Here is a 23,437-nt window from a genome sequence, read left to right on the forward strand (position 1 = left end):
GACACTATCCCGCCGCACATTATCCTGCCGGACACTATCCCGACGGACACTATCCTGCCGGACACGATCCCTCACGACACTACCCCTCCGGACACTATCCCGCCGGACACAATCCATCCGGACACCATCCCGCCGGACACTATCCCGCCGGACACTATCCATCCGGACACTATCCTGCCGGACACTATCCCGCCGGACACTATCCCTCCGACACTATCCACCGGACACTATCCCGCCGGACACTATCCCGCCGGACACTATCCCGCCGGACACTACCCCTCCGGACACTATCCCGCCGGACACTATCCTGCCGGACACTATCCCTCCGGACACTATCCCGCCGGACACTACCCCTCCGGACACTATCCTGCCGGACACTATCCCTCCGGACACTATCCCACCGGACACTATCCCTCCGGACACTACCCCTCCGGACACTACCCCGCCGGACACTATCCCTCCGGACACTATCCCTCCGGACACTACCCCTCCGGACACTATCCTGCCGGACACTATCCCTCCGGACACTACCCCTCCGGACACTATCCATCCGGACACTATCCACCCGGACTCTATTCTTCTCCGGAAACTATCTCTCTCCGGACACTATCCATCCGGACACTATCCATCCGGACACTATCCATCCGGACTCTCTTCTTCTCTGGAAACTATCTCTCTCCGGACACTATCCCACCGGACACTACCCCTCCGGACACTATCCCTCTGGACACTACCCCTCCGGACACTATCCCGCCGGACACTATCCCGCTGGACACTACCCCTCCGGACACTATCCCGCTGGACACTACCCCTCCGCACACTATCCCGCTGGACACTACACCTCCGGACACTATCCCGCCGGACACTATCCCGCCGGACACTATCCCGCCGCACATTATCCTGCCGGACACTATCCCGACGGACACTATCCTGCCGGACACTATCCCTCACGACACTACCCTTCCGCACATTATCCCGCCGCACATTATCCTGCCGGACACTATCCCGACGGACACTATCCTGCCGGACACTACCCCTCCGGACACTATCCCGCCGGACACTATCCCGCCGCACATTATCCTGCCGGACACTATCCCGACGGACACTATCCTGCCGGACACGATCCCTCACGACACTACCCCTCCGGACACTATCCCGCCGGACACAATCCATCCGGACACTATCCCGCCGGACACTATCCATCCGGACACTATCCTGCCGGACACTATCCCGCCGGACACTATCCCTCCGACACTATCCACCGGACACTATCCCGCCGGACACTATCCCGCCGGACACTATCCCGCCGGACACTACCCCTCCGGACACTATCCCGCCGGACACTATCCTGCCGGACACTATCCCTCCGGACACTATCCCGCCGGACACTACCCCTCCGGACACTATCCTGCCGGACACTATCCCTCCGGACACTATCCCGCCGGACACTATCCCTCCGGACACTACCCCTCCGGACACTATCCCTCCGGACACTATCCCTCCGGACACTACCCCTCCGGACACTATCCCGCCGGACACTATCCCTCCGGACACTACCCCTCCGGACACTATCCATCCGGACACTATCCACCCGGACTCTATTCTTCTCCGGAAACTATCTCTCTCCGGACACTATCCATCCGGACACTATCCACCCGGACTCTATTCTTCTCCGGAAACTATCTCTCTCCGGACACTATCCATCCGGACACTATCCATCCGGACACTATCCATCCGGACTCTCTTCTTCTCTGGAAACTATCTCTCTCCGGACACTATCCCACCGGACACTACCCCTCCGGACACTATCCCTCTGGACACTACCCCTCCGGACACTATCCCGCCGGACACTATCCCGCTGGACACTACCCCTCCGGACACTATCCCGCTGGACACTACCCCTCCGCACACTATCCCGCTGGACACTACCCCTCCGGACACTATCCCGCCGGACACTATCCCGCCGGACACTACCCCTCCGGACACTATCCCGCCGGACACTATCCCGCCGCACATTATCCTGCCGGACACTATCCCGACGGACACTATCCTGCCGGACACTATCCCTCACGACACTACCCTTCCGCACATTATCCCGCCGGACACTATCCCGCCGGACACTATCCCGCCGGACACTATCTCGCCGGACACTATCCCGCCGGACACTATCTCGCCGGACACTACCCCTCCGGACACAATCCATCCGGACACAATCCCTCCGGACACTACCCCTCCGGACACTATCCCGCCGGACACTATCCCGCCGGACACTATCCGGCCGGACACTATCCCGCCGGACACTATCTCGCCGGACACTATCCAGCCGGACACTATCTCGCTGGACACTATCCTGCCGGACACTATCCCGCCGGACACTATCCATCCGGACACTATCCATCCGGACACTATCCCGCCGGACACTATCCATCCGGACACAATCCCGCCGGACACTATCCATCCGGACACTATCCCGCCGGACACTATCCCGCCGGACACAATCCCGCCGGACACAACCCCTCCGGACACTATCTCTCTCCGGACACTATCCCTCCGGACACTATCCCGCCGGATACTATCTCGCCGACACTATCCCGCCGGAAAATACCCCTCCGGACACTATCCCGCCGGACACTATCCCTCCGGACACTATCCCTCCGGACAATATCCAGCCGGACACTATCACTCTCCGGTCACTATCCCACCGGACACCACCCCTCCGGACACTATCCCGCCGGACAATATCCCGCCGGACACTATCCCTCCGGACACTATCCCGCCGGACAATATCCAGCCGGACACTATCACTCTCCGGTCACTATCCCACCGGACACCACCCCTCCGGACACTATCCCTCCGGACACTATCCCTCCGGACACTATCCCGCCGGACTACTATCCCGCCGGACACTACCCCTCCGGACACTATCCCTCCGGACACTATCCCGCCGGACTACTATCCCGCCGGACACTACCCCTCCGGACACTATCCCGCCGGACACTATCCCGCCGGACACTATCCCGATTGACACTATCCCGCCGGACACTATCTCTCTCCGGACACTATCCTAACGGACACTATCCCGCTGGACACTATCTCTCTCCGGACACTATCCCTCCGGGCACTACCCCTCCGGACACTATCCCTCCGGACACTATCCCGCCGGACACTACCCCTCCGGACATTATCCCACCGGACACTATCCCGCCGGACACTATCCCTGCGGACAGTATCCCTCCGGACACTATCCCTCCGGACACTATCCCGCCGGACACTATCCCGCCGGACACTATCCCTGCGGACACTATCCCGCCGGACACTATCCCTGCGGACACTATCCCTCCGGACACTATCCCTGCGGACACTATCCCTCCGGACACTATCCTTCTCCGGACGCTCTCCCTCTCCGGACGCTCTCCCTCTCCGGATACTATCCCTCTCTGGACACTAGTTCTCTCCGGACACAATTTTTCTCCGGACACTATCAGTCTCCGGACACTATCTCTCTCCGGACACTAATCCTCTCTGGGCACTAGCTCTCTCCGGACACAATTTTTCTCCGGACACTATCCCTCTCCGGACACTCGCCCTCACCGGACACTATCCCTCTCCGGACATTATTCCACTCCGGACACTGTCCATCCCAGGATCTTATCCCACTCCGGACACTATCCCTCTCCGGACACTATCCCACTCGGGAACACTATTCCTCTCCGGACACTGTCCCTCTCTGGCACAGTCCCTCTCCGGACACTATCCCTCTCCGGACACTGTCCCACTCCGGACACTATCCCTCTCCGGACACTATCCCTCTCCGGACACTATCCCTCTCCGGAAACTGTCCCTCTCTGGCACAGTCCCTCTCTGGCACAGTCCCTCTCCGGACACTATCCCTCTCCAGACACTGTCCCACTCCGGACACTATCTCACTCTGGACACTATCCCTCTCTGGCACAGTCCCTCTCCGGACACTATCCCTCTCCGGACACTGTCCCACTCCGGACACTATTCCCTCTCCGGACACTATTCCCTCTCCGGAAACTGTCCCTCTCTGGCACAGTCCCTCTCCGGACACTATCCCTCTCCGGACACTATCCCTCTCCAAACACTGTCCCACTCCGGACACTATCCCTCTCCGGACACTGTCCCACTCCGGACACTATCTCACTCTGGACACTATCCCTCTCTGGCACAGCCCCTCTCCGGACACTATCCCACTCCGGACACTATCCCTCTCCGGACACTATCTCACTCTGGACACTATCCCTCTCTGGCACAGTCCCTCTCCGGACACTATCCCACTCCGGACACTATCCCTCTCCGGACACTATCCCTCTCCGGACACTATCCCTCTCTGGCACAGTCCCTCTCCGGACACTATCCCTCTCCGGACACTCTCCCTCTCCGGACACTATCCCTCTCCGGACACTTTTCCTCTCCGGATACTATCCCTCTACGGACACTCTCCCTCTCCGGAAAGAATCCCTCTCCGGACACGGTCCCTCTCCGGATGCTCTCCCTGTTTGGATATTATCCAACTCTGGACACTGTCCCTCTCTGGACAGTATCCCCCTCCGGACACTCTCCCTCTCCGGACACTCTCCTTTTCCAGACACTCTCCCTCTTCGGACACTCTCCCTCTCCCGACACTCTCCCTCCCAGACACTCTCCCTCTCCGGACACTATCACTCTCCGGACATTATCCCTTTCCGGACACTATCCCTCTCCGGACACTCTCCTTTTCCAGACACTCTCCCTCTTCGGACTCTCTCCCTCTCCGGACATTATCCCATTCCGGACACTATCCCTCTCCGGACACTATCCCACTGAGGACACTCTCCCTCTCCGGACACTATTCCTCCCGGACACGATCCCTTTCCAGACACATCCCATTCCGGACACTCTCCCTCTCCGGACATTATCCATTTCCGGACACTATCCCTCTCCGGACCTCTCCTTTTCCAGACACTCTCCCTCTTCGGACACTCTCCCTCTCCGGACACTATCCCTCTCCGGACACTGTCCCTCTAAGGGCACTGACCCACTCCGGACACTCTCTCTCCAGCCACTCTCCCCCTCTGGACATTATTCCTTTCCGGACACTCTCCCTCTCCGGACACTATCCCTCTCCGGACACGATTCCTCCAAGACACGATCCCTCTCCAGACACATCCCATTCCAGACACTCTCCCTCTCCGGATACTATCCCTCTACGGACGCTATCCCTCTACGGACACTATCCCTCTCCGGACACTATCTCGCTCCGGACTCTATTCCTCCCGGACACGATCCCTCTCCGGACTCTATTCCTCCCGGACACGATCCCTCTCCAGACACATCCCATTCCGGACACTCTCCCTCTCCGGATACCATACCTCTCCGGACACTATCCCTCTCCGTACACTATCCCTCTCCGTACACTATCTCTCTCCGGACACTATCCCTCTCCGGACACTATCCCTCTCCGGACACTATCCCTCTCTGGACACTATCCCACTCCGGACACTATCCCTGTCTGGCACAGTCCCTCTCCGGACACTCTCCCTCTCCGGACACTCTCCCTCTCCGGACACTCTCCCTCTCCGGACACTTCCTGTCCGGACACTATCCCTCGCCGGACACTCTCCCTCTCCGGACACTCTCCCTCTCTGGACACTATCCCTCTACGGACACTATCTCTCTCCGGACACTATCCCTCTACGGACACTATCTCTCTCCGGACACTATCCCTCTACGGACACTATCCCTCTCTGGATACATTCCCTCTCTGGACACTATCCCTCTCCAGACACTCTCCCTCTCCGGAAAGAATCCCTTTCCGGACACGGTCCCTCTCCGGATGCTCTCCCTCTTTGGATATTATCCAACTCTGGACACTGTCCCTCTCTGCACAGTATCCCTCTCCGGACACTCTCCCTCTCCGGACATTATTCCTTTCCAGACACTCTCCCTGTCTGGTCACTATCCCTCTCAGGACACTATTCCTCTCCGGGCGTTCTCTCTCTCCCGACACTCCTTCCCAGACACTCTCCTTCTCTGGACACTCTCCCTCTCCGGACATTATCCCTTTCCGGACACTCACCCTCTCCGGACACTATCCCACTGAGGACACTATTCCTCCCGGACACGATCCCTTTCCAGACACATCCCATTCCGGACATTCTCCCTCTCCGGACACTATCCCTCTCCGGACACTCTCTCTCCAGCCACTCTCCCCCTCTGGACATTATTCCTTTCCGGACACTCTCCCTCTCCGGACACTATCCCTCTCCGGACACGATTCCTCCCGGACCTCTCCAGACACATCCTATTCCAGACACTCTCCCTCTCCGGATACTATCCCTCTACGGACGCTATCCCTCTCTGGACACTATCCCTCTCCGTACACTATCTCTCTCCGGACACTATCTCTCTCCGTACACTATCCCTCTCCGGACACTCTCCCTCTCCGGACACTCTCCCTCTCCGTACACTATCTCTCTCCGGACACTCTCCCTCTCCGAACACTCTCTCTCTCCGGACACTATCCCTCTCCGGACACTATCCCTCTCCGGACACTCTCCCTCTCCAGACACTATCTCTCTCCGGACACTATCCCTCTCCGGACATTCTCCCTCTCCGGACACTGTCCCTCTCCGGACACTGTCCCTCTAAGGGCACTGACCCACTCCGGACACTGTCCCTCTCCGGACACTGACCCTCTCCGGACACTGTCCCTCTCCGGACACTGTCCCTCTCCGGACACTGTCCCTCTAAGGGCACTGACCCACTCCGGACACTGTCCCTCTCCGGACACTGACCCTCTCCGGACACTGTCCCTCTCCGGACACTGTCCATCTCCGGACACTGTCCCTCTCCGGGCACTGTCCCTCTCCGGGCACTGACCCTCTCCGGACACTGTCCCTCTCCGGACACTGTCCCTCTCCGGACACTGTCCCTCCAAGGGCACTGACCCACTCCGGACACTGTCCTTCTCCGGACACTGACCCTCTCCGTACACTATCTCTCTCCAGACACTCTCCCCCTCCGGACATGATTCCTTTCCGGACACTCTCCCTCTCCGGACACTATCCCTCTCCGGACACTATTCCTCCCGGTCACGATCCCTCTCCAGACACATCCCATTCCGGAGACTATCCCTCTCCGGACACTATCTCGCTCCGGACACTATTCCTCCCGGTCACGATCCCTCTCCAGACACATCCCATTCCGGACACTCTCCCTCTCCGGATACTATCCCTCTACGGACGCTATCCCTCTCTGGACACTCTCCCTCTCCGGACTCTATCCCTCTCTGGACACTATCACTCTCTGGACACTCTCCCTCTCCGGACACGATCCCTCTCCGGACTCAATCCCACTAAGGACACTCTCCGTCTCCGGACACTATCCCACTCCGGACACTATATCTCTCCGGACACTATCCCTCTCCAGACACTATCTCTCTCCGGACACTATCCCTCTAAGGACACTATCCCTCTCCGGACACTATCCCACTCCGGACACTCTCTCTCTCCGGACACTATCCCTCTCCGGACACTATCCCTCTCCGGACACTATCCCTCTCCGGACACTATCCCTCTCCAGACACTATCTCTCTCCGGACACTATCCCTCTCCGGACATTCTCCCTCTCCGGACACTGTCCATCCCAGGATCATATCCCACTCTGGACACTATCCCTCTCCAGACACTATCCCTCTCTGGACACTCTCCCTCTCCGAACACTCTCTCTCTCCGGACACTATCCCTCTCCGGACACTATCCCTCTCCGGACACTATCCCTCTCCAGACACTATCTCTCTCCGGACACTATCCCTCTCCGGACATTCTCCCTCTCCGGACACTGTCCATCCCAGGATCATATCCCACTCTGGATACTATCCCTCTCCAGACACTATCCCTCTCTGGACACTCTCCCTCTCCGGACACTGTCCCTCTCCGGACACTGTCCCTCTAAGGGCACTGACCCACTCCGGACACTGTCCCTCTCCGGACACTGACCCTCTCCGGACACTGTCCCTCTCCGGACACTGTCCATCTCCGGACACTGTCCCTCTCCGGGCACTGACCCTCTCCGGACACTGTCCCTCTCCGGACACTGTCCCTCTCCGGACACTGTCCCTCTAAGGGCACTGACCCACTCCGGACACTGTCCCTCTCCGGACACTGACCCTCTCTGGACACTGTCCCTCTCCGGACACTCTCCCTCTCCAGACACTGTCCCTCTCCGAGCACTGTCCCTCTCCGAGCACTGTCCCTCTCCGGACACTATCCCTCTCCGGACACTGTCCCTCTCCGAGCACTATCCAACCCAGGACATGCCGCACTATTCCTTTGACCTTTGCCCAGTGTTTCTGCCACTAATCCTCCCTCCCTCTCATGGTGACCCTCCACACAGCCAGCGCAGTGACCCGGCGGGGTCAATCACAGGCTGACCCCTACAGACATTCCCAGAGCGGTAATACAGGAGCAACTCTCCGTTATTACAGACATTCGCAGTGCGGTAATACAGGAGCAACTCACCGTTATTACAGACCTTCCCAGAGCGGTAATACAGGAGCAACTCTCCGTTATTACAGACCTTCGCAGTGCGGTAATACAGGAGCAACTCACCGTTAATTACAGACATTTCCCAGGGCGGTAATACAGGAGCAACTCAACGTTATTACAGACCTTCCCAGAGCGGTAATACAGGAGCAACTCTCCGTTATTACATACCATCGCAGTGCGGTAATACAAGAGCAACTCACAGTTAATTACAGACCTTCGCAGTGCGGTAATACAGGAGCAACTCACCGTTATTACTGACGTTCCCAGAGCGGTAATACAGGAGCAACTCACCGTTATTACAGTCCTTCCCCAGAGCGGTAATACAGGAGTAACTCCCGTTAATTACAGACCTTCCTCAGTGCGGTAATACAGGAGCAACTCACCGTTATTACAGACCTTCCTCAGTGCGGTAATACAGGAGCAACTCTCCGTTATTACAGACCTTCTGCAGTGCGGTAATACAGGAGTAACTCTCCGTTATTACAGATCTTCCCAGAGCGGTAATACAGGAGCAACTCACCGTTATTACAGACCTTCCCAGAGCGGTAATACAGGAGCAACTCCCTGTTAATTACAGACCTTCCTCAGTGCGGTAATACAGGAGCAACTCACCGTTATTACAGACCTTCGCAGTGCGGTAATACAGGAGCAACTCACCGTTATGACAGACCTTCCCAGAGCGGTAATACAGGAGCAACTCCCTGTTAATTACAGACCTTCCTCAGTGCGGTAATACAGGAGTAACTCACCGTTATTAAAGACCTTCCGCAGTGCGGTAATACAGGAGCAACGCACCGTTATTACAGACCTTCCCAGTGAGGTAATACAGGAATAACTCTCCGTTATTACAGACCTTCCGCAGTGCGGTAATTCAGGAGTTAATCACCGTTAATTACAGACCTTCCGCAGTGCGGTAATACAGGAGCAACTCACCGTTATTACAGACCTTCCTCAGTGCGGTAATACAAGAGCAACTCACTGTTAATTACAGACCTTCCCCAGTGCGCTAATACAGGAGCAACTCACCGTTATTACAGACCTTTGCAGTGCGGTAATACAGGAGCAACTCACCGTTATTACAGACGTTCCCCAGAGCGGTAATACAGGAGCAACTCTCCGTTATTACAGACCTTCCCAGTGCGCTAATACAGGAGCAACTCACCGTTATTACAGACCTTTGCAGTGCGGTAATACAGGAGCAACTCACCGTTATTACAGACCTTCCCCAGAGCGGTAATACAGGAGCAACTATCCGTTATTACAGACCTTCCCCGGTTCCCCAATACAGGAGCAACTCACCGTTATTACAGACTTTTGCAGTGCAGTAATACAGGAGCAACTCACCATTATTACAGACCTTCCCAGTGCGGTAATACAGGAGCAACTCTCCGTTATTACAGACGTTCCAAGGGCGGTAATACAGGAGCAACTCACCGTTATTACAGACCTTCCGCAGTGCGGTAATACAGGAGCAACTCACCGTTATTACAGACCTTCCGCAGTGCGGTAATACAGGAGTAACTCTCCGTTAAATACAGACCTTCCCAGTGCGGTAATACAGGAGCAACTCACCGTTATTACAGACCTTCCTCAGTGCGGTAATACAGGAGCAACTCCCTGTTAATTACAGACCTTCCCAGAGCGGTAATACAGGAGCAACTCACCGTTATTACAGACCTTCCGCAGTGCGGTAATACAGGAGCAACTCACCATTATTACAGACCTTCCCCAGAGCGTTAATACAGGAGCAACTCACCGTTATTACAGACCTTCTTCAGTGCGGTAATACAGGAGCAACTCCCTGTTAATTACAGACCTTCCCAGAGCGGTAATACAGGAGCAACGCACCGTTATTACAGACCTTCCCAGAGCGGTAATACAGGAACAACTCCCCGTAAATTACAGACCTTCCTCAGTGCGGTAATACAGGAGCAACTCACCGTAATTACAGACCTTCCCAGAGCGGTAATACAGGAGCAGCTCCCTGTTAATTACAGACCTTCCTCAGTGCGGTAATACAGGAGCAACTCACCGTTATTACAGACCTTCCCAGAGCGGTAATACAGGAGCAACTCCCCGTTAATTACAGACCTCCCTCAGTGCGGTAATACAGGAGCAACTCAACGTTATTACAGACCTTCGGCAGTGCGCTTATTACAGACCTTCCCAGAGCGGTAATACAGGAGCAACTCCCCGTTAATTACAGACCTTCCTCAGTGCGGTAATACAGGAGCAACGCACCGTTAATTACAGACCTTCCCAGAGCGGTAATACAGGAGCAACACCCTGTTAATTACAGACCTTCCTCAGTGTGGTAATACAGGAGCAACTCACCGTTATTACAGACATTCCTCAGTGTGGTAATACAGGAGCAACTCCCCGTTAATTACAGACCTTCCTCAGTGTGGTAATACAGGAGCAACACCCTGTTAATTACAGACCTTCCTCAGTGCGGTAATACAGGATTAACTCACCTTTATTACAGACCTAACGCAGTGCGGCGATACAGGAGTAACTCACCGTTATTACAGACCTTCCGCAGTGCGGTAATACAGGAGCAACTCACCGTTATTACAGTCCTTCCCCAGAGAGGTAATACAGGAGCAACTCTCCGTTATTACAGACCTTCCCAGTGCGGTAATACAGGAGTAACTCACCGTTATTACAGACCTTCCTCAGTGCGGTAATACAGGAGCAACTCACCGTTATTACAGACCTTCCGCAGTGCGGCAATACAGGTGTAACTCACCGTTATTACAGACCTTCCGCAGTGCGGTAATACAGGAGCAACTCACCGTTATTACAGACCTTCCCAGAGCGGTAATACAGGAGTAACTCCCAGTTAATTACAGACCTTCCCAGTGCGGTAATACAGGAATTACTCTCCGTTATTACAGACCTTCCCAGTGCGGTAATACAGGAGCAACTCTCCATTATTACAGACCTTCCTCAGTGCAGTAATACAGGAGTAACTCTCCGTTATTACAGACCTTCCGCAGTGCGGTAATACAGGAGCAACTCACCGTTATTACAGACTTTCCCCATTGCGGTAATACAGGAGCAACTCACCGTTATTACAGACCTTCCCCAGAGTGGTAATACAGGAGCAACTCACCGTTATTACAGACCTTCCCAGGGTCGTAATACAGGAGCAACTCCCTGTTAATTACAGACCTTCCCAGTGCGGTAATACAGGAGTAACTCACCGTTATTACAGACTTTCCGCAGTGCGGTAATACAGGAGTAACTCTTGGTTATTACCGACCTACCGCATGTGGTAATACAGGAGCAACTCACCGTTATTACAGACCTTCCCAGGGTCGTAATACAGGAGCAACTCCCTGTTAATTACAGACTTTCCGCAGTGCGGTAATACAGGAGTAACTCACCGTTATTACAGACTTTCCCAGGTTGGTAATACAGGAGTAACTCTCCGTTATTACAGACCTTCGCAGTGCGGTAATACAGGAGTAACTCTCCGTTATTACAGACCTTCACAGTGCGGTAATACAGGAGCAACTCTCCGTTATTACAGACCTTCTGCAGTGCGGTAATACAGGAGTAACTCTCCGTTATTACAGACCTTCTGCAGTGCGGTAATACAGGAGTAACTCTCCGTTATTACAGACCTTCTGCAGTGCGGTAATACAGGAGTAACTCTCCGTTATTACAGACCTTCTGCAGTGCGGTAATACAGGAGCAACTCCCCGTTAATTACAGACATTGCCAGAGCGGTAATACAGGAGCAACTCTCCGTTATTACAGACCTTCCCAGTGCGGTAATACAGGAGCAATTCCCCGTTAATTACAGACATTGCCAGAGCGGTAATACAGGAGTAACTCTACGTTATTACAGACCTTCCGCAGTGCGGTAATACAGGAGTAACTCGCCGTTATTACAGACCTTCCGCAGTGCGGTAATACAGGAGTAACTCACCGATATTACAGACCTTCCGCAGTGCGGTAATACAGGAGCAACTCACCGTTATTACAGTCCTTCCGCAGTGCGGTAATACAGTAGCAACTCACCGTTATTACCGACCTTCTGCAGTGCGGTAATACAGGAGCAACTCACCGTTAGTACAGACCTTCTGCAGTGCGGTAATACAGGAGCAACTCACCGTTATTACAGACCTTCCCAGAGCGGTAATAGAGGAGCAACTCTCCATTATTACAGACCTTCCGCAGTGCGGTAATACAGGAGCAGCTCACCGTTATTACAGTCCTTCCGCAGTGCGGTAATACAGTAGCCACTCACCGTTATTACAGACCTTCCGCAGTGCGGTAATACAGGAGCAACTCACCGTTAGTACAGACCTTCCGCAGTGCGGTAATACAGGAGCAACTCACCGTTATTACAGACCTTCCCAGAGCGGTAATAGAGGAGCAACTCTCCATTATTACAGACCTTCCGCAGTGCGGTAATACAGGAGCAGCTCACCGTTATTACAGTCCTTCCGCAGTGCGGTAATACAGTAGCCACTCACCGTTATTACAGACCTTCCGCAGTGCGGTAATACAGGAGCAACTCACCGTTATTACAGACCTTCCGCAGTGCGGTAATACAGGAGTTACTCACCGTTATTACAGACCTTCCCAGAGCGGTAATCCAGGAGTAACTCTCCATTATTACAGACCTTCTGCAGTGCGGTAATACAGGGGCAACTCCCCGTTAATTACAAACCTTGCTCTGAGCGTAATACAGGAGCAGCTCCCCGTTATTGCAAACCTTATGCAGTGCGGTAATACAGGAGTAACTCACCGTTATTACAGACCTTCCGCAGTGCGGTAATACAGGAGCAACTCACCGTTAGTTACAGACCTTCGCAGAGCGGTAATAACGGGGTAACTCTCCGTCATTACAGACCTTCCCAGTGCGGTAATACAGGAGTAACTCACCGTTATTAAAGACCTTCACAGGGCGGTAATACAGGAGTAACTCTGTTATTACAGACCTTCCCAGTGCGGTAATACAGGAGCAACTCTCCGTCATTACAGACCTTCCCAGTGCGGTAATACAGGAGCAACTCACCATTATTACAAACCTTCCGCAGTGCGGTAATACAGGAGCAACTCACCGTTATTACAGACCTTCCCAGTGCGGTAATACAGGAGTAACTCACCGATATTACAGATCTTGTGACGGATCGTGTTTTCCCGGTCCTTAGGGGGGAGGGGGAGCAGCCCCAAGTCGTGGTCCACATTGGCACTAACGACATAGGTAGGAAAGGGGACAAGGATGTCAGGCAGGCTTTCAGGGAGCTAGGATGGAAGCTCAGAACTAGAACAAACAGAGTTGTTATCTCTGGGTTGTTGCCCGTGCCACGTGACAGTGAGATGAGGAATAGGGAGAGAGAGCATTTAAACACGTGGCTACAGGGATGGTGCAGGCGGGAGGGATTCAGATTTCTGGATAATTGGGGCTCTTTCTGGGGAAGGTGGGACCTCTACAGACAGGATGGTCTACATCTGAACCTGAGGGGCACAAATATCCTGGGGGGGAGATTTGTTAGTGCTCTTTGGGGGGGTTTAAACTTATGCAGCAGGGGCATGGGAACCTGCATTGTAGTTTTAGGGTAAGGGAGAATGAGAGTATAGAGGTCAGGAGCACAGATTTGACGTCGCAGGAGGGGGCCAGTGTTCAGGTAGGTGGTTTGAAGTGTGTCTACTTCAATGCCAGGAGTATACGAAACAAGGTAGGGGAACTGGCAGCATGGGTTGGTACCTGGGACTTCGATGTTGTGGCCATTTCGGAGACATGGATAGAGCAGGGACAGGAATGGATGTTGCAGGTTCCGGGGTTTAGGTGTTTTAGTCAGCTCAGAGAAGGAGGCAAAAGAGGGGGAGGTGTGGCGCTGCTAGTCAAGAGCAGTATTACGGTGGCGGAGAGGATGCTAGATGGGGACTCTTCTTCCGAGGTAGTATGGGCTGAAGTTAGAAACAGGAAAGGAGAGGTCACCCTGTTGGGAGTTTTTTTATAGGCCTCCTAATAGTTCTAGGGATGTAGAGGAAAGGATGGCGAAGATGATTCTGGATATGAGCGAAAGTAACAGGGTAGTTATTATGGGAGACTTTAACTTTCCAAATATTGACTGGAAAAGATGTAGTTCGAGTACAATAGATGGGTCGTTTTTTGTACAGTGTGTGCAGGAGGGTTTCCTGAAACAATATGTTGACAGGCCAACAAGAGGCAAGGCCACGTTGGATTTGGTTTTGGGTAATGAACCAGGCCAGGTGTTGGATTTGGAGGTAGGAGAGCACTTTGGGGACAGTGACCACAATTCGGTGACGTTTACGTTAATGATGGAAAGGGATAAGTATACACCGCAGGGCAAGAGTTATAGCTGGGGGAAGGGCAATTATGATGCCATTTGACGTGACTTGGGGGGGATAAGGTGGAGAAGTAGGCTGCAAGTGTTGGGCACACTGGATAAGTGGGGCTTGTTCAAGGATCAGTTACTGCGTGTTCTTGATAAGTATGTACCGGTCAGGCAGGGAGGAAGGCGTCGAGCGAGGGAACCGTGGTTTACCAAGGAAGTGGAATCTCTTGTTAAGAGGAAGAAGGAGGCCTATGTGAAGATGAAGTGTGAAGTTTCGGTTGGGGCGATGGATAGTTACAAGGTAGAGAGGAAGGATCTAAAGAGAGTGCTAAGACGAGCAAGGAGGGGACATGAGAAGTATTTGGCAGGAAGGATCAAGGAAAACCCAAAAGCTTTCTATAGGTATGTCAGGAATAAGTGAATGACTAGGGAAAGAGTAGGACCAGTCAAGGACAGGGATGGGAAATTGGGTGTGGAGTCTGAAGAGATAGGCGAGATACTAAATGAATATTTTTCGTCAGTATTCACTCAGGAAAAAGATAATGTTGTGGAGGAGAATGCTGAGTCCCAGGCTAATAGAATAGATGGCATTGAGGTACGTAGGGAAGAGGTGTTGGCAATTCTGGACAGGCTGACAATAGATAAGTCCCCGGGACCTGATGGGATTTATCCTAGGATTCTCTGGGAGGCCAGGGAAGAGATTGCTGGACCTTTGGCTTTGATTTTTATGTCATCATTGGCTACAGGAATAGTGCCAGAGGACTGGAGGACAGCAAATGTGGTCCCTTTGTTCAAAAAGGGGAGCAGAGACAACCCCGGCAACTATAGACCGGTGAGCCTCACGTCTGTAGTGGGTAAAGCCTTGGAGGGGATTATAAGAGACAAGATTTATAATCATCTGGATAGGAATAATATGATCAGGGATAGTCAGCATGGCTTTGTGAAGGGTAGGTCATGCCTCACAAACCTTATTGAGTTCTTTGAGAAGGTGACTGAACAGGTAGACGAGGGTAGAGCAGTTGATGTGGTGTAGATGGATTTCAGCAAAGCGTTTGATAAGGTTCCCCACGGTAGGCTATTGCAAAAAATACGGAGGCTGGGGATTGAGGGTGATTTAGAGATGTGGATCAGAAATTGGCTAGCTGAAAGAAGACAGAGGGTGGTGGTTGATGGGAAATGTTCAGAATGGAGTACAGTCACAAGTGGAGTACCACAAGGATCTGTTCTGGGGCCGTTGCTGTTTGTCATTTTTATCAATGACCTAGAGGAAGGCGCAGAAGGGTGGGTGAGTAAATTTGCAGACGATACTAAAGTCGGTGGTGTTGTCGATAGTGTGGAAGGATGTAGCAGGTTACAGAGGGATATAGATAAGCTGCAGAGCTGGGCTGAGAGGTGGCAAATGGAATTTAATGTAGAGAAGTGATTCACTTTGGAAGGAATAACAGGAATGCGGAATATTTGGCTAATGGTAAAGTTCTTGAAAGTGTGGATGAGCAGAGGGATCTAGGTGTCCATGTACATAGATCCCTGAAAGTTGCCACCCAGGTTGATAGGGTTGTGAAGAAGGCCTATGGAGTGTTGGCCTTTATTGGTAGAGGGATTGAGTTCCGGTGTCGGGAGGTCATGTTGCAGCTGTACAGAACTCTGGTACGGCCGCATTTGGAGTATTGCGTACAGTTCTGGTCACCGCATTATAGGAAGGACGTGGAGGCTTTGGAGCGGATGCAGAGGAGATTTTCCAGGATGTTGCCTGGTATGGAGGGAAAATCTTATGAGGAAAGGCTGATGGACTTGAGGTTGTTTTCGTTGGAGAGAAGAAGGTTAAGGGGAGACTTAATAGAGGCATACAAAATGATCAGGGGGTTGGATAGGGTGGACAGTGAGAGCCTTCTCCCGCGGATGGATATGGCTGGCACGAGGGGACATAACTTTAAACTGAGGGGTAATAGATATAGGACAGAGGTCAGAGGTAGGTTCTTTACGCAAAGAGTAGTGAGGCCGTGGAATGCCCTACCTGCTACAGTAGTGAACTCGCCAACATTGAGGGCATTGAAAAGTTTATTGGATAAACATATGGATGATAATGGCATAGTGTAGGTTAGATGGCTTTTGTTTCGGTGCAACATCGTGGGCCGAAGGGCCTGTACTGCGCTGTATTGTTCTATGTTCTATGTACCTTCCGCAGTGCGGTAATACAGGAGTAACTCACCGTTATTACAGACATTCGCAGTGCGGTAATACAGGAGTAACGCACCGATATTACAGACCTTCCGCAGTGCGGTAATACAGGAGCAACTCACCGTTATTACAGTCCTTCCGCAGTGCGGTAATAATGTAGCAACTCACCGTTATTACAGACCTTCCGCAGTGCGGTAATACAGGAGTAACGCACCGATATTACAGACGTTCCGCAGTGCGGTAATACAGGAGCAACTCTCCGTTATTACAGACATTCCCAGAGCGGTAATACAGGAGTAACTCACCGTTATTCCAGACCTTCCGCAGTGCGGTAATACAGGAGCAACTCTCCGTTATTACAGACATTCCCAGAGCGGTAATACAGGAGCAACTCTCCGTTATTACAAAAGAACAAAGAACAAAGAAATGTACAGCACAGGAACAGGCCCTTCGGCCCTCCAAGCCCGTGCCGACCATACTGCCCGACTAAACTACAATCTTCTACACTTCCTGGGTCCGTATCCTTCTATTCCCATCCTATTCATATATTTGTCAAGATGCCCCTTAAATGTCCCTATCGTCCCTGCTTCCACTACCTCCTCCGGTAGTGAGTTCCAGGCACCCACTACCCTCTGCGTAAAAAACTTGCCTCGTACATCTACTCTAAACTTTGCCCCTCTCACCTTAAACCTATGCCCCCTAGTAATTGACCCCTCTACCCTGGGGAAAAGCCTCTGACTATCCACTCTGTCTATGCCCCTCATAATTTTGTATACCTCTATCAGGTCGCCCCTCAACCTCCTTCGTTCCAGTGAGAACAAACCGAGTTTATTCAATCGCTCCTCATAGCTTATGCCCTCCATACCAGGCAACATTCTGGTAAATCTCTTCTGCACCCTCTCTAAAGCCTCCACATCCTTCTGGTAGTGTGGCGACCAGAATTGAACACTATACTCCAAGTGTGGCCTAACTAAGGTTCTATACAGCTTCAACATGACTTGCCAATTCTTATACTCAATGCCCCGGCCAATGAAGGCAAGCATGCCGTATGCCTTTTTGACTACCTTCTCCACCTGTGTAGCCCCTTTCAGTGATCTGTGGACCTGTACTCCTAGATCTCTTTGACTTTCAATACTCTTGAGGGTTCTACCATTCACTGTATATTCCCTACCTGCATTAGCCCTTCCAAAATGCATTACCTCACATTTGTCCAGGTTAAACTCCATCTGCCATCTCTCCGCCCAAGTCTCCAGACAATCTAAATCCTGCTGTATCCTCAGACAGTCCTCATCGCTATCCGCAATTCCACCAACCTGTGTGTCGTCTGCAAACTTACTAATCAGACCAGTTACATTTTCCTCCAAATCATTTATATATACTACAAAGAGCAAAGGTCCCAGCACTGATCCCTGTGGAACACCACTGGTCACAGCCCTCCAATTAGAAAAGCATCCCTCCATTGCTACCCTCTGCCTTCTATGGCCTAGCCAGTTCTGTATCCACCTTGCCAGTTCACCCCTGATCCCGTGTGACTTCACCTTTTGTACTAGTCTACCATGAGGGACCTTGTCAAAGGCCTTACTGAAGTCCATATAGACAACATCTACTGCCCTACCTGCATCAATCATCTTAGTGACCTCCTCGAAAAACTCTATCAAGTTAGTGAGACACGACCTCCCCTTCACAAAACCGTGCTGCCTTTCACTAATACGTCCATTTGCTTCCAAATGGGAGTAGATCCTGTCTCGAAGAATTCTCTCCAGTAATTTCCCTACCACTGAAGTAAGGCTCACCGGCCTGTAGTTCCCGGGATTATCCCTGCCACCCTTCTTAAACAGAGGAACAACATTGGCTATTCTCCAGTCCTCCGGGACATCCCCTGAAGACAGCGAGGATCCAAAGATTTCTGTCAAGGCCTCAGCAATTTACTCTCCAGCCTCCTTCAGTATTCTGGGGTAGATCCCATCCGGCCCTGGGGACTTATCTACCTTAATATTTTTTAAGACACCCAACACCTCGTCTTTTTGGATCACAATGTGACCCAGGCTATCTACACCCCCTTCTCCAGACTCAACATCTACCAATTCCTTCTCTTTGGTGAATACTGATGCAAAGTATTCATTTAGTACCTCGCCCATTTCCTCTGGCTCCACACATAGATTCCCTTGCCTATCCTTCAGTGGGCCAACCCTTTCCCTGGCTACCCTCTTGCTTTTTATGTAAGTGTAAAAAGCCTTGGGATTTTCCTTAACCCTATTTGCCAATGACTTTTCATGACCCCTTCTAGCCCTCCTGACTCCTTGCTTAAGTTCCTTCCTACTTTCCTTATATGCCACACAGGCTTCGTCTGTTCCCAGCCTTTTAGCCCTGACAAATGCCTCCTTTTTCTTTTTGACGAGGCCTACAATATCACTCGTCATCCAAGGTTCCCGAAAATTGCCGTATTTATCTTTCTTCCTCACAGGAACATGCCTGTCCTGTATTCCTTTCAACTGACACTTGAAAGCCTCCCACATGTCAGATGTTGATTTGCCCTCAAACATCCGCCCCCAATCTATGTTCTTCAGTTCCCGCCTAATATTGTTATAATTAGCCTTCCCCCAATTTAGCACATTCATCCTCGGACCACTCTTATCCTTGTCCACCAGTACTTTAAAACTTACTGAATTGTGGTCACTGTTACCGAAATGCTCCCCTACTGAAACATCTACCACCTGGCCGGGCTCATTCCCCAATACCAGGTCCAGTACCGCCCCTTCCCTAGTTGGACTGTTTACATATTGTTTTAAGAAGCCCTCCTGGATGCTCCTTACAAACTCTGCCCCGTCTAAGCCCCTGGCACTAAGTGAGTCCCAGTCAATATTGGGGAAGTTGAAGTCTCCCATCACCACAACCCTGTTGTTTTTACTCTTTTCCAAAATCTGTCTACCTATCTGCTCCTCTATCTCCCGCTGGCTGTTGGGAGGCCTGTAGTATACCCCCAACATTGTGACTGCACCCTTCTTATTCCTGATCTCTACCCATATAGCCTCACTGCCCTCTGAGGTGTCCTCTCGCTGTATAGCTGTGATACTCTCCTGAACAAGTAGCGCAACTCCGCCTCCCCTTTTACATCCCCCTCTATCCCGCCTGAAACATCTAAATCCTGGAACGTTTAGCTGCCAATCCTGCCCTTCCCTCAACCAGGTCTCTGTAATGGCAACAACATCATAGTTCCAAGTAGTAATCCAAGCTCTAAGTTCATCTGCCTTACCCGTAATGCTCCTTGCATTAAAACATATGCACTTCAGGCCACCAGACCCGCTGTGTTCAGCAACTTCTCCCCGTCTGCTCTGCCTCAGAGCCACACTGTCCCTATTCCCTAGTTCTCCCTCAATGCTCTCACCTTCTGACCTATTGCTCCCGTGCCCACCCCCCTGCCATACTAATTTAAACCCTCCCGTGTGACACTAGCAAACCTCGCGGCCAGGATATTTATGCCTCTCCGGTTTAGATGCAACCCGTCCATCTTATACAGGTCACACCTGCCCCGGAAGAGCTCCCAGTGGTCCAGATAACAGAAACCCTCCCTCCTACACCAGCTGTTTAGCCACGTGTTTGTCTGCTCTATCTTCCTATTTCTAGCCTCACTGGCACGTGGCACAGGGAGTAATCCCGAGATTACAACCCTCGAGGTCCTGTCTTTTAACTTTCTGCCTCGCTCCCTGAACTCCTGCTGCAGGACCTCATGCCCCTTCCTGCCTATGTCGTTAGTACCAATATGTACAACGACCTCTGCCTGTTTGCCCTCCCCCTTCAGGATTCCCTCTACCCGTTCGGAGACATCCTGGACCCTGGCACCAGGGAGGCAACATACCATCCTGGAGTCTCTTTCACGTCCACAGAAGCGCCTATCTGTGCCCCTGACTATAGAGTCCCCTATTACTATTACTCTTCTGCGCTTTGACCCTCCCTTCTGAACATCAGAGCCAGCCGTGGTGCCACTGCTCTGGCTGCTGCTGTTTTCCCCTGATAGGCTATCCCCCCCGACAGTATCCAAAGGGGTATATCTGTTCGAGAGGGGGACAACCACAGGGGATTCCTGCACTGACTGCCTGCCCTTTCTGGTGGTCACCCATTTCTCTGCCTGCACCTTGGGTGTGACCACATTTACATAACTGCGATCTATGACGCTTTCCGCCACCTGCATGCTCCTAAGTGCATCCAATTGCTGCTCCAACCGAACCATGCGGTCTGTGAGGAGCTGCAGTTGGGTGCACTTTCTGCAGATGAAGCCATCCGGGACGCTGGAAGCCTCCCGGACCTGCCACATCTCACAGTCAGAGCACAGCACCCCTCTAACTGACATTGCGTCAATTAATTAAAATTAAAATTTGTCTTTTTTTTTTTTTTAAATACTTTTTTTTTTTAATTGCAAAGTTACTGTCAACTATCTGTTTCCTAGCACTAGATTTCTAATAGAAATGCGATAGCTAACTAGAATATTCTCCGATCTCTGGCTTAGATATCCTCTAAATTATAATTAAGTTATTATGTTTAATTAGTAAAAGGCTGGGAACAGACGAAGCCTGTGTGGCATATAAGGAAAGTAGGAAGGAACTTAAGCAAGGAGTCAGGAGGGCTAGAAGGGGTCATGAAAAGTCATTGGCAAATAGGGTTAAGGAAAATCCCAAGGCTTTTTACACTTACATAAAAAGCAAGAGGGTAGCCAGGGAAAGGGTTGGCCCACTGAAGGATAGGCAAGGGAATCTATGTGTGGAGCCAGAGGAAATGGGCGAGGTACTAAATGAATACTTTGCATCAGTATTCACCAAAGAGAAGGAATTGGTAGATGTTGAGTCTGGAGAAGGGGGTGTAGATAGCCTGGGTCACATTGTGATCCAAAAAGACGAGGTGTTGGGTGTCTTAAAAAATATTAAGGTAGATAAGTCCCCAGGGCCGGATGGGATCTACCCCAGAATACTGAAGGAGGCTGGAGAGGAAATTGCTGAGGCCTTGACAGAAATCTTTGGATCCTCGCTGTCTTCAGGGGATGTCCCGGAGGACTGGAGAATAGCCAATGTTGTTCCTCTGTTTAAGAAGGGTGGCAGGGATAATCCCGGGAACTACAGGCCGGTGAGCCTTACTTCAGTGGTAGGGAAATTACTGGAGAGAATTCTTCGAGACAGGATCTACTCCCATTTGGAAGCAAATGGACGTATTAGTGAGAGGCAGCACGGTTTTGTGAAGGGGAGGTCGTGTCTCACTAACTTGATAGAGTTTTTCGAGGAGGTCACTAAGATGATTGATGCAGGTAGGGCAGTAGATGTTGTCTATATGGACTTCAGTAAGGCCTTTGACAAGGTCCCTCATGGTAGACTAGTACAAAAGGTGAAGTCACACGGGATCAGGGGTGAACTGGCAAGGTGGATACAGAACTGGCTAGGCCATAGAAGGCAGAGGGTAGCAATGGAGGGATGCTTTTCTAATTGGAGGGCTGTGACCAGTGGTGTTCCACAGGGATCAGTGCTGGGACCTTTGCTCTTTGTAGTATATATAAATGATTTGGAGGAAAATGTAACTGGTCTGATTAGTAAGTTTGCAGACGACACAAAGGTTGGTGGAATTGCGGATAGCGATGAGGACTGTCTGAGGATACAGCAGGATTTAGATTGTCTGGAGACTTGGGCGGAGAGATGGCAGATGGAGTTTAACCTGGACAAATGTGAGGTAATGCATTTTGGAAGGGCTAATGCAGGTAGGGAATATACGGTGAATGGTAGAACCCTCAAGAGTATTGAAAGTCAAAGAGATCTAGGAGTACAGGTCCACAGATCACTGAAAGGGGCTACACAGGTGGAGAAGGTAGTCAAGAAGGCATACGGCATGCTTGCCTTCATTGGCCGGGGCATTGAGTATAAGAATTGGCAAGTCATGTTGCAGCTGTATAGAACCTTAGTTAGGCCACACTTGGAGTATAGTGTTCAATTCTGGTCGCCACACTACCAGAAGGATGTGGAGGCTTTAGAGAGGGTGCAGAAGAGATTTACCAGAATGTTGCCTGGTATGGAGGGCATAAGCTATGAGGAGCGATTGAATAAACTCGGTTTGTTCTCACTGGAACGAAGGAGGTTGAGGGGCGACCTGATAGAGGTATACAAAATTATGAGGGGCATAGACAGAGTGGATAGTCAGAGGCTTTTCCCCAGGGTAGAGGGGTCAATTACTAGGGGGCATAGGTTTAAGGTGAGAGGGGCAAAGTTTAGAGTAGATGTACGAGGCAAGTTTTTTACGCAGAGGGTAGTGGGTGCCTGGAACTCACTACCGGAGGAGGTAGTGGAGGCAGGGACGATAGGGACATTTAAGGGGCATCTTGACAAATATATGAATAGGATGGGAATAGAAGGATAT

Source organism: Scyliorhinus torazame, chromosome 29, assembly GCF_047496885.1.
Source record: "Scyliorhinus torazame isolate Kashiwa2021f chromosome 29, sScyTor2.1, whole genome shotgun sequence".
Classification (NCBI taxonomy): Eukaryota; Metazoa; Chordata; class Chondrichthyes; order Carcharhiniformes; family Scyliorhinidae; genus Scyliorhinus; species Scyliorhinus torazame.